At 33.6% G+C, this 12,171-nt stretch overlaps 1 protein-coding gene and 1 long non-coding RNA gene across 4 annotated transcripts in view; one reads left to right on the top strand and one right to left on the bottom strand.

Moving 5' to 3' along the window:
- LOC106640888 (uncharacterized) overlaps positions 1-12,171 on the bottom strand; it is a 176,973-nt gene that overhangs the window by 123,321 nt on the left and 41,481 nt on the right. The gene's annotated exons all lie outside the window — the stretch shown is intronic.
- LOC149373165 (uncharacterized) lies at positions 394-1,093 on the top strand. Its single transcript, XR_016293431.1, has 3 exons — positions 394-428; positions 560-669; positions 770-1,093. It is a non-coding gene; the product is annotated as an uncharacterized LOC149373165 (long non-coding RNA).

The following is a 12,171-nucleotide window of genomic DNA, read 5'->3' as shown; positions in this document are numbered from 1 at the left end:
ACTTAAATTAAAAATTTCGATGACTCGAGAAGGTACGGCTCTTTATGGTAACAAGCATTTATTCGCAATACAATTAAAACTACATAACATTATTATTTCACGCTATAAGAAATTAATTAGAAATTACGGTTTGTTTTTAATCTGCAAACAACACGTAACGATCAACTTATGTACACAGTTGTTAAATAAAAAAAATGTAGCAGTATAGGTAACAAGGAAAAAACTAAGTTTGACTTCGCAAAATGATCGAGCACTTGAATTGATAAGTAATTGTGAGAGTAAACAATAGGGGAAGTACCAGTAGAGTTTTTCAAAGATAATGTTTCTGATACAACTGAGCTGGTGTGTTTTGCTAAGCTTCTTGTATAAAAACAGATCCGCGCGATATTTTGATATCAGTCGATATTCTACTGTTACCAAAGTTACAGGTAAGGTATCTATATTTATTAATAATACAAAAATCCTTATAACATTGCAATCATATGTGAAAATAATTCAAGCATCAAATTGTTTTATTATTTTATCCAAGAAGCAATGGTGTATTTTCTATGTGTTTCAGAAATTTTCCAAAGTTTTAAAATGTTGAAGGCTGTATTCTTGGCACTTTTTGTTGTGATGGCATTGATGGTCATCAATGCCAGCGCGGACTGTGGTACATATGGAGACGACGTAAGTTTTCTTTCATTACCATGTTTTTGCTGTTAAAATATTTTCTTTCCTCAACTTATACATGTATTAATATTTTTTTTTTTTTTTTTTTTTTCAACAGTGTAAAAATCAAGACTGCTGCTATCCATTTGTGTGCTATTGGTTAGGTAAGCGCTGTGTGGTGGCTTCTCGGAAGTAGATGACATCCAATAATAGCTAGCTTCTTAACGAATACATCGAAAAACAGTTATGTTACATATAGTCATTAAATTAAACATTTAATTCAAATTTCTAAAATTGAGAAATTTTATTTTAATGTTGTTTATAGATCAATTTGAGCTATAAAAACTTTTTTTAAGAATACGAATCACCTCGTGTGATATTTTCATTGCTGCTCATGTATTTATGATGGATTTATTATTAAAGTGAATTCTCAGATGTAAAATAGTAATTTTAGTTTTATTTATCATGACTTTTACACTGATGTACATCTTACTAATACCAAAGTAATACATGTAACCTAAGACAAAAAAAAATTTCTAAAAAGTATAAAAGCTTAGTTACGACGATACACCCGATGATTCCTACAAATCATATGAATGTCATTTAATGTTATTTTTTCGTAAAGTTACATGTTAAATCCTGATTTTTTTAAATGTAACATATATAAAATAATGGCACAGCCAAACGAGCTGCAATTTTCATGGGCATTTTTTATGCTTTTTCAATATACGTTTGACCTTTCAATAATATCTGTCAAAAAAACACCCATGTGTGATGAACGTTCTGACGGTACATTCACTGGCATGTAATACTACCCTATTGAAGAAATCTATACTACAGGATGGTTTTTTTCAATTTTCTGTAAACAATTATATTTTGGGTATTAAATATGGACGAGGAATAAGTGTGGGATCGTATGTGATGGATGTGAGCGTGACGTTACAGATGTAATCAGCGTAGGCAGTAGAATGTTGTTCTAAAATCACCGGAAGATTCGATGAAAGTGCACACTCTTTTACTAGCCAGCCTATATATTATTTTCATTGTATTGTGCCATTTTATATTGTTTATAATCGTTAACCCATTAAATATTAATTAAAATTACACCCAATCAACGTGGATATACTCAGTCCCACGATTATTGCACCACCTTCGGACACAATATTGTTTCATAGAAGGTACTTTTATACTCAAAATTATATTGTTTGCCATAAATTTGATGGAAGTACAACTTCATTCTTGGGTACCCAAGCACCCTCTGTCTACTGGTTTTTCTTAAATAATTTTCTTGATATATTATTTAAAATATTTTTTCGTCATAATTCAATTCAATGTACTACATCGAATTAATGCTTACATAATATAGTACCATCAGTGTGATCATTTTTTTGTAAATTTTTATTTTTAGCATTGGTAGTTTAAATAATTCTCACGATTCGGCTTATAGTTCAAGAATTTTATAATTCTGTAGAGTATAAATATGTAGATAATGTCGTTAATGTAGAAATGCGTGGTATATTTATTATCAACAAACTCTTCTATAATCTTTGTAATACATAAAATATGAAACTTTACGTAAGATTTTCTTAAGCTACAACTTTGCAAAATTTATTTTTATTGATAAGATAACATAATAGTAGTAGCCTTTTAAAAAATATTATCAATTTCAGAATTGTCTTGACCCCGTATTAGACCCACGAAAATAGCAATTTTTGAAACATTTCTTAGCTAGTAAAATCATGCGTCATCAAATATTCAAATAACGTTCTTTTTGATTGTTTCATTTACTTTGTTTTGTTTTAATAATCAAATATTTTAAGAATATGATTCCAATTATTAATAATTTCATCGATTAAAAAATTTGTACTCAAACAACATCTATTTGATTTTTTTTTATAATCAAATGTCATAAAAGGACCAATTTATCGTTACAAATTGGGATTGGAACCCATAGTGTGCAAGGGACAAAGCTTCATTAATATCTATATTTCAAAGTACCCTGTACCTATAGATAATGACTGGCATTCATATGTTGTATAATGTTTTTCTCCTTAAGGGTGCAAAGTGAGATTTATTTAAAGCACATGAAACTTAAAGTATAATAGATAATACTCAAATGAATAATTATCTTTTTGTACTTAAATTTTAAAAAAAATTGAAAGTTCAGATTAATGCATACTAGTGGTCAAAGTCGACGGAAATAAATGGCAGTCGATCTCACAATTGTGTGACACGAGTTTGATCACATGGTACGAATTACATCGAGTGCGGTCACATGAGTATGGGAAAACGTCTTCACGAGTTACGTGCAAAATTTGTTGTAATATATGCTATAAAAATTAGTATAAATTTTGAAGTAGTTAACAAAAAGAACACATTAAAGGCTTACGTATCTTGTAAATTTATTTTGGATATGATATTAATGAAATTTTATCAATTTAAATGACACTTTTGACTCTGGAAATTTGAAGATTGGTCGTGTCTCACATGCAAGCCGTAATGTTTTGTATTAACTTATCCGTTTTTTTTATCTACAGTGTAGCAAGGAACCCTGCTGCGATCCGTTTCGCTGCGTCGCTTTCATCAACAAGTGTTTGCCGTTTTGAGCAGAGATAGAATTCAAAATCTTGAGATTTTAAAGAAATGTATTGAAAAAAGTTTACTGTGGTTGCCGAAGCAGACATTGAATTTAAACAAATACCAAGAAGTATTTTTATTCAAATGCTTGTTATTACTATAAAGCTTATGCAATAAAAACATTTTTAGAATCAAACAAAATTTTATGTCGAATTTTTCATTTTATCCATACCCACTTGTAATAATATGCATAGTCACACACTATATATTCATATGATTAACGCAACACAGTTCTAGTAGGGGTCGTGTATTCGAATTCCGTTGTGTACAGATTTTTTCGAAGTTGTTTTTTCCCCGGTTTAAGTTCCTATCGACGTGAGTATGTTCTGTGGAATTGTACAACAGTGTGGTTTCAGATTATCCCTTGCCCCACATTCCTTGAGAACCATGCCAGGCACCGGGAAGGGAACGGTTGGGCCTGACCGGTAATGAGTACAGAGTAATTCCTTAAACACAGTCAACTATGGGGCTTCTTCGAAAAGGCTACGCAGATACAAGTGGACCCATTGCATCTCTGGTGATGAACGGACAAGGCGCGATAACCGCATTACATTATTTACCGGAAAAACCTACTCTGTGCTTCAATGTCGTTTTAAATAATTTATTGAAATTTCGGATCATCCTAGAGTCGTTTATGAAATACCCTAATTCTTATACGGTTCTTCATGCTATTAGCGTAAGTGTAAATCCATAAACTTGTTCCCACATTGTTAAGTTTTATCGGAATTCCATAAGATTCCTTATGATATCAATTAATCATAAGACTTTTAAAATATTTTAGTTACAATTAACTGAAAACATTATTCATTATCTGTCAAAGCATACAGGTTGAGAACTACTCAAACACACCAACTACTTGACCTTGGACTCCACGACCCTTCTTTTTTGGCTTATTGAACGCTTTTACATAACACTGTACGTTGAAAAATTTTACAGGATTTGTTAGACGTTTTCGTCCAGACAATTGATGAAAATGTTTTTCATGCTAACCATACTTATAATTATTCCAGGGGTTAAAAAAACCTAACAGAATCATATACGTGCTGAGTAACACAGCAATGCAGAGCCTATTGGACATGGATCTCAGAAAACACACACACACACACACACACACACACACATACATATATGAATCATTGTAGGTAACTTTTAACTACATAAATATTTTTTTGTAGCGAGTTATGGTTATCTTTGTTTTGTGACGTTTAATAGTGAAATCACAATTCACCGAAAGTGTTGAACTGACAATAAACCCTAGAAGTTGTTTATTTTTTTTTTGTAAAGAAACTTAGCAACGTAAAGAAAAAATAAAGCAGCGATAACGCGAATGCAGGTAGCCTCTGTCAAAAAAACACCATAGACCGAAAACAGTGAGCTATATTCTTGTCGTGCTCAAGAGAGAAAAAATAAAAATCACTTCACTCTTCGCTCCTGAGGCCACAATTAACAAGTAAAAAGAATACCAGACACTGTCGTTAAAAACTTTCCATTAGAAATTAAGAAAAAAACAATCGTTTGAGATACACAAGTTTTTTTCACTTCAATTAAAAAAAATATTGAAAAATAGCTTTGAACGGGTAAAATTTTCCTCTTTAACATTACAATAACAAATGAATTAGTACCTTAACTGATAAATAATCACCCGAACCCTTGAAACAATTCACTAAAAGTAACAAACATATTTTCCTGTATCAAATCGTTGTTATCACGTACAGACCAAATTTCGTGACATGTGCGAAATAAGCATCGAATAGCCGCCAAAGAGTACCTACAGAGTAAGACTCGACTGTGTAACTTCATACTTTATACACAGTTGTAACACCTTTTTCGACACGTGAGCCCTTGTACTGCACGCGGTGGTCATTGGGAGGAGGACTCAACCGGACAAAAAGGAAAGAAAAATCCACGTGCACTCAATCTGAAGAGGAGGACGAGAAGGGAGGCGGGTGGGGGGTGATGTTGGTTGGACAAACACTCAATTGATGATCGAACAAACATGCCAGCCTTTTCCGGCTCGTTAGCGTCCCGACAGCCGGCGTTTGCAATTTACAGTCAGCACACGTGCATGTTACGGGCGATTAAAGAGATATAATCGAATCGGACTTGTCAGCGATAGGGAGCATTATGCGCTAACGTGTTGCAGTGGCTAATGGGGAGGATTTTTGTCTCAATATTGTGCTCCTTGATGACACGGTCAATCTGAAAAAAAGTGCAAAAATATTGTTTTTGAGTTAAATTTCTTAATCAAACCATGAATCGGAAGGTTTTCCAATTCCAATCTCAATCTTTGCCTTCATCGTTTAAACTGAAGTTATAAACAGTGGTATGTTGGAGTTGTACTTATGTCATGGCCACGGGATCTGATATAACTATAGAATGTATATACTTATGAGAATCATTTTTTTGCTGCATTATTTTGTTGTCATTGTCTTTTTTTTAAGTTATAAGTGTGAAGTATGGAAAATTTTTAAAAGATCCAATTATCATCTCTTTATGTATCATTTGCATTTTATTTTCATGTATAAAAATAACTCAAACTTTATTCATCGACCACGTAAGGTTTTTACCTATTTTCATTTTAAATTTTCATAAAACTTTTTTTAAGAAATGCATTTAAATCTACAATCCATGACTCACAGTGATCAGTAGTGACGAGTACATAATAGTTTATCTTCCACCGCAGATAGCATATGTATGTACGAACCATCCGCGACCACGTAACAATACTACAGTTTTGTATACGTACTTGATGCAAAAACTTCAACACACAAATCCACTATACGTATACACGTACATATACCTCATGACTAATTAAAATACCACATCCACATGGCAGTCTGATGGGTAACTGGGCTTGGTGTATGTACATATATGCACTGTATTACAGGTCGATAGCCATTGTACAGCTTCGGGCTATTGTACACACACACACACACACACGAGAGGCGCGAGACGGCGTTACAAGCTTTCATTCAAGCTCCCTTTTCAAAATCCGCAACCAGCGTGTAAAATGTGCCCTTCCCTCTGTACGTATAATGGCTGTGTTATGAATACATACACGCATAAAACAGGGAATCGCGCATCTCAGCGTTTCCATGGTAAGGGTTGGTGTTGGGGCGGGGGTTGTGCCGATACGTGAAACTCACAATGGCATCTGTTTTTAGCTGGAAAATAAATATGGATGGGAAAGGAGAGGAGGAGGATCGCCCATAGTTACAACGGGTTGAGGGAGGTCGGATTTAAAAAGAACGAGAGGGAAGTCGTTTTGTTTGCTGAGGAGTGGGAAGGTCGATGTTCACGAGTGGTATTTGTATGGATGTGGTGCGTGTGGCTCGACTCGGTTGTTGCTCCCATTTTTCAAGATTGGTAGACTAGAGGATATTATTCTACCCGCACGGAGTTGTAGCATTGTTTTTGTTTGTTTGTTGTGAAGAATATAAAAAAATTTTTAGTTTTAGAAAATTATTTTAAATAGCTTTCAGAAGATTTTTTATTTATTCGTTTACTTGAATTTATTTTATTACAACTTGGATGAGTTTGGATGAATCATTTCACTACGTAACTGTACAAATTAAAAAATTGTTTACTAAGGTGAAAACCTTGTACCAAGCCCAATCGCAGATGCCACTATTTTGAAAGGAATGATTCTTATAAAAAATTTTTAATTCCTAAGAAAACCATTGCATCAAATTTATTTAAATGAAAATCGAGAAATAAAGAATATCCTGTTATGAACTAATATTACAGAAGTAATTAAGAGCATACGATATTACAAATATAATGTTGCTCGTGACGTCCAGATTTTATATTTTTCACTCATGTCAAAAAAATTTTCAACACTCGGTACAAAATTTAAAGTGTTTCTTTAATTTTTAAACTCTAAAAAATTTTAAAAAGAATTATTTTTTTTTTGTAAATTCAAAATTTAAGAAATTTCTAGAGGGCAATAAAAAAATATCCAGTCGAAGAGTTCTTTTAAAGCCTAACACAATAAGACCAGACAATCGAGTTATTGATGGATATCCCAATGAAAAAAAGAGCGGAAGCTCGCTGAAATAACGAATTTTGTTTTACACGAGACTCCATCGTTCCATGCCTAAAACACACAATCCAATTAACCGATTGCCTCCGTGTAACTCGAGCTATTGACATTTTTCAAGTAAAAAAAAAAAAAAAAAAAAAAATACTAGCCGTTTAATTGACGAGCACATCGAACGCAGTGACAAACTGTTTTGTGGGCTAAAATATCGGACGTATGTTTCCACCGCGAACACATACAACTGAGAAAGCATCGGTAAAGGAAGCAGAAAATAATAAAGCTGCCGATACGTCGAGTGGAATTCTCGCGTTTGAAAGGGAGATAAAAATAATAATTCCGGGGCTTGATTATTTTCACGTATTACTCGATGGCCGCGCTCTTTCGGGTTTACTGTGCCGTAATTGAAAGCGTTCATAATTGATTGAAGGGTACGCGATACCTGAACTCTTTTTTTTTCAGCCTTCCAAGTTCGATCCTTCGACAGCGTGGATTTTTGTGTGGTTACGTGATATCCTAGAATTCCTGATATTTGTGATTCCAATTTTTCAGGCTGCGCCAAATGAGAAGGTGTCGAGTTTTTCGGCGTATACGAGAAAAATATGGTTTCCATTATTTCAAGGTTAAATATTGTTTTATTTTAGTACTTTTAGAACAATTAAAAAAAAAAAAAAAAAAAAAAAAAAAAAGAGATTCATACTCGCGGACAGTCTTGTCAAAATTTCAGAAAGTGTTGGAGTATTTTTAGTAATCAAACGAAGCCAAACAAAGTATGAACAAACTCCTTACGAGTTTGAAGTAAGGTACAGTCACCTATTATGAGGTACTTTTAAAAGCGTCTCTTATTATGATACATCCCCTTAATAAATAATAATTATGGCTTTAACTATACAAAAAAATTAGTTTGTGAATCACTATAATATTATCTGTATAAATCAACAAAAATTTTTGTTACTTTTGAGCACCATAATATGGAAAAAAAAAATTTTTTTGTAAAGTACTGTCTCACAATTGCTAACATAACCTCAAAAATGTGGTACTCCTATTATGAGACAAGGTTAAATCGATCATATCACTAATAAAAGGTGTCAGTATTACTTTTTTATTAAATGTATAGATTTAATTGCATGCAATATGCTTGATACTCTTAATATTATTTCATGTCCACGAGTACACGTTTAAATAACATGAGTTTTCTCATGAATAAGTGCTGTCTCGTAATAGGACAAACCAAATCAATTTTTCAGCTGTTTCATAATAGGGGTCTTTTCAGCATGGAAATATTTATTTGTAAACATTTTTTCTCAAGTCCTAATTAAAAATAAAAATTATGAAAATGTCTAGAAAAGTCTAGCGCTCCTAATGAAACACAAACTAAACGAATATAAGTTTATAGAGACTATATATAAATTGTAATAGAGAAAACTACCCCAAAAGTGTCTCATAATAGGTGACTGTACCTTAATCAAAACTACATAAAACGACTGGATGCAGGTTTATTACAAAATTTAAAAATTATAGTGGAAAACTTATAGTCTAAATGCATATTATAAAATAAAAAAGAGTTTCGAAAGGTAAGTAAATTATTTTGCCAACCAATAAAAACATTCAATTTTCCCAACACTAGTACATAATATTAAGTACAAGAATTTTTTTTTAAATACTAAAAAAAAATATTCCGTAGTACAAGGAAGTACGTGGAAGCCTTTGAAAGGTGCAAAACTAGAAAGAATGGAGGGAAACAAAAGGGGGAAAAAAGAACTAAAATAAATTGAAAGAAAATCGAACCAGCTAAACGAAAGAAGAAAAAAAAATTAAGTGGCACGTTGGCCAAGGAATCCAAACTTCTGGCGTCGCGTTTCTTTTGATATCGTGAGAGAAGTCGACCTGGAATGAAAGCCCTTGATTTTGACGATTTCTTTGATTTTATATTGCGCTCTATTATAGGTCTTGCGTTTTTTACGAGAATAGAAATAAAATTGTTTAAGTACAAAATGTTAAAATAAAACATTTAGTGGGTATTAAAACATATCTAGTGTTTAATCATCAGTTCTAAGTGCACAACGAATGAGTTTATCTCCAACACACAAGTTTCTTTATGTTAATAATGTTTTTATTGGATGTGACTTAATTTAATTGTGATTTTTAAAAAATTAAAAAATGTGTTTTTATTCAAGAAACAATTTTTGTTGTTACAAAAGATTCCCACCTTTTAATGATAGTTAATTGTTTTTTGTTTCTTTTCTTGTAGTTAGATAGTAATTTAATAAATGATAAAAAATCAAAATAAAATGTAAATGATTTTAAAATTGTAAATAATGCCTTATAGACGTCATTTATTTGATAATCAACTGATAAGAGTTTTGTGAAAAATATATTATTTTAATGAATGTAACTAACGACCCGTTATAAAAAGCTCATACGCCACAAGAGTGCATTACTCGGTCAATTAGTGGAGATAATAGAATTAATTAAAACCATTTTCGCCAATTTTCTTTTACTCTAGAAATATTAATAGAGGAGGTCAAACACACGTACGTATATATTTACGTGAATTTGTGTGTGTATGCCTTAACATATACCTAACTACGAACGAAAAAAAATGAAAATCAACCTAATTTCAACGGACCAACCTGAAAACCATAAAAGAAGACTACAATGAAAAAAGAAAAAAAATTAAAGAGCCTGTTGCTTTATTAAAATAAACAAGTGAGAGAAAGAGAGCAAGTAATGGAGTGGGTTATAACAGAAAAGTCCAAACTAACGGACAATAGGAATAAAATTGACGCTCACCGCTGGCAAGAAGAGGCCCCAGCCCCAGCTGGAGCTTTCAATGTCCTCTCGACTTTTCTTTTACCTGCCTTTCTCCCTTTTCCGTTACCTTCACCTCACGACTCATATACTCAAAAAGGTTATTATTTAAGTCTCTTCTTTTTTCCATAGCTACTTACTAAACTGCCACATGTCAATGGTGAATTAATTTTTTGCTCTGCCACGTTGGAATTTATGTGTATACTATGGATCACTAGCTACTCAATCGTATTAATTCTGTGTTTTAATGATATTCATACAATATTTACGTTATTTTAATTAAAATGATCTTTAAATTGTATATTACCAAACTTAAAAACAAAATAACTAGGTACAAGGAATTACCAATCAACGGTTTGTTTTACTAATATAAGCTTTACACAAAAACTTGTTGAATTTTTTTCCACGTGCTTACTTGAAACGTGGTGTTAAATGTTGATTATTAATGAAGATGTATATATATGTGTATGTATTTTTATTTTTATTATAGTGATTTACGTCCGGCTCCTGGTGTCTAAGCTGCAGACTTAGATAACGGATCAGAAATTTGGCACACCTCCCGCCCATGATGTCCAAGAGACAGAAAAACAGTCAATCAACCCACGAAGCAAACAACAGAGACGAATCGGCGAGACTTAAACGGTCAACCCATCCAAGTACTAACCGCGCCAAATGCTGCTTAACCTCAGTGATCGACGGGACTGTAATTCTATCGCTGAGCCATCGTGTCGATATGTATGTATTTCTCACTCAAGATAACCTCGATATGTGTGGGTAAAAACAACAAAACAAAAACATGGAATGAGCCACGTTAAAAAATCCCAGTAATCACATTTTCTTGAGATTTCTTGTAGATGTCTTATAGAATTCTAATGTCCATCTGAAAGACATCTTTGGGGAATTTTACCTCCGAAACTCCCCAAAGGTATCTTACAGATAGACATTAGAAGTCTATAAGACATCTACAAGAAATTTCAAGAAAACGTGTTTACTGGAAATATAATTAAGACTCACGAAATACATTACAATAAATTTAATATTGTCTAGCTCACATGTATTACAAATAATTCAGTTATACGCGTAATAATCTCGCTTTTGTCGTAATGTGGAGTTCATCATGGTGTTGATCCAGTCATGGAAGTAAGCCACTTCCGTGTACACAGTTGGATAGTCCAGAAGTCCACAGTTGCCTTCGCCGTAAATAACAATGCCAACTAGTACGCCATTCGTCACCAGAGGAGCCCCCGAATCGCCAGGGCACGCATTCTTATGGCTCATTCCGACGTATCCAGCACATATTTGACCTTCGTACAAACCACCGAATTTCCGGTAAAGCGCGTTGCACAACCTCTTGCTGAGCCAGGGAATCGTCAAAGCCTTCAACTGGTGTGGCTTGGTGTATTTATGATCCACGTGACCCCAGCCCGTCAAAACGGGTTTTACATTTGGTTCGTAGTCACTGGACACCACCTCCTTATTTATATCGATCGGCCTGCAAGTGTCGCTGAAGCTGAATGGGGGATTCACGCGGGCCAAGCCGATGTCGGACTCTGTGTTGTCGAACTCGTTGGTGCGATACGACTCGGGTACGATTACGTCGATTACGTCGTGAACGGTACCACCTTCCTCTCTGAACGAGGACCCAGAGCGAATTTTTATGCCACCCGCTATGTTATGCACGCAATGGGCAGCTGTTAAAACGTAATTTTTCGATATTATGGCTCCATTGCAATCGCTTCCCTCACGATCATACTCGATGGCCACTTGGTAGGGATGCTCTTCGATTGTGGTATCGGTACCACCAATCAGCCGTTTTCTTCTGATGTTCGCGTGAACGGACGCTAAAAAGTGTACTGGAATCGAAAATAGCGCGTTGTCAAGGAGTACAGTAGTTTGAAGTTAAAGCTTATGTCGTGAAAATAAAACTGATCAGCGTAGGTTTTATGTCAGATGAATTAGAACTAACTTATCTATTTTCCGTTTCAAAGTGAATTTGAATTGGGCATTATATGGTGTCAAGTAAGAGAAAAATTGTA

The sequence above is a fragment of the Copidosoma floridanum genome, unplaced genomic scaffold (assembly GCF_036245765.1).
Source record: "Copidosoma floridanum isolate Cflo_tuat_1 unplaced genomic scaffold, Cflo_Japanese_pri ptg000035l, whole genome shotgun sequence".
Taxonomy (NCBI): domain Eukaryota; kingdom Metazoa; phylum Arthropoda; class Insecta; order Hymenoptera; family Encyrtidae; genus Copidosoma; species Copidosoma floridanum.
The sequence above is the reverse complement of the archived record's forward strand: the minus strand, read 5'-3'. Positions and strand labels throughout refer to the sequence as shown.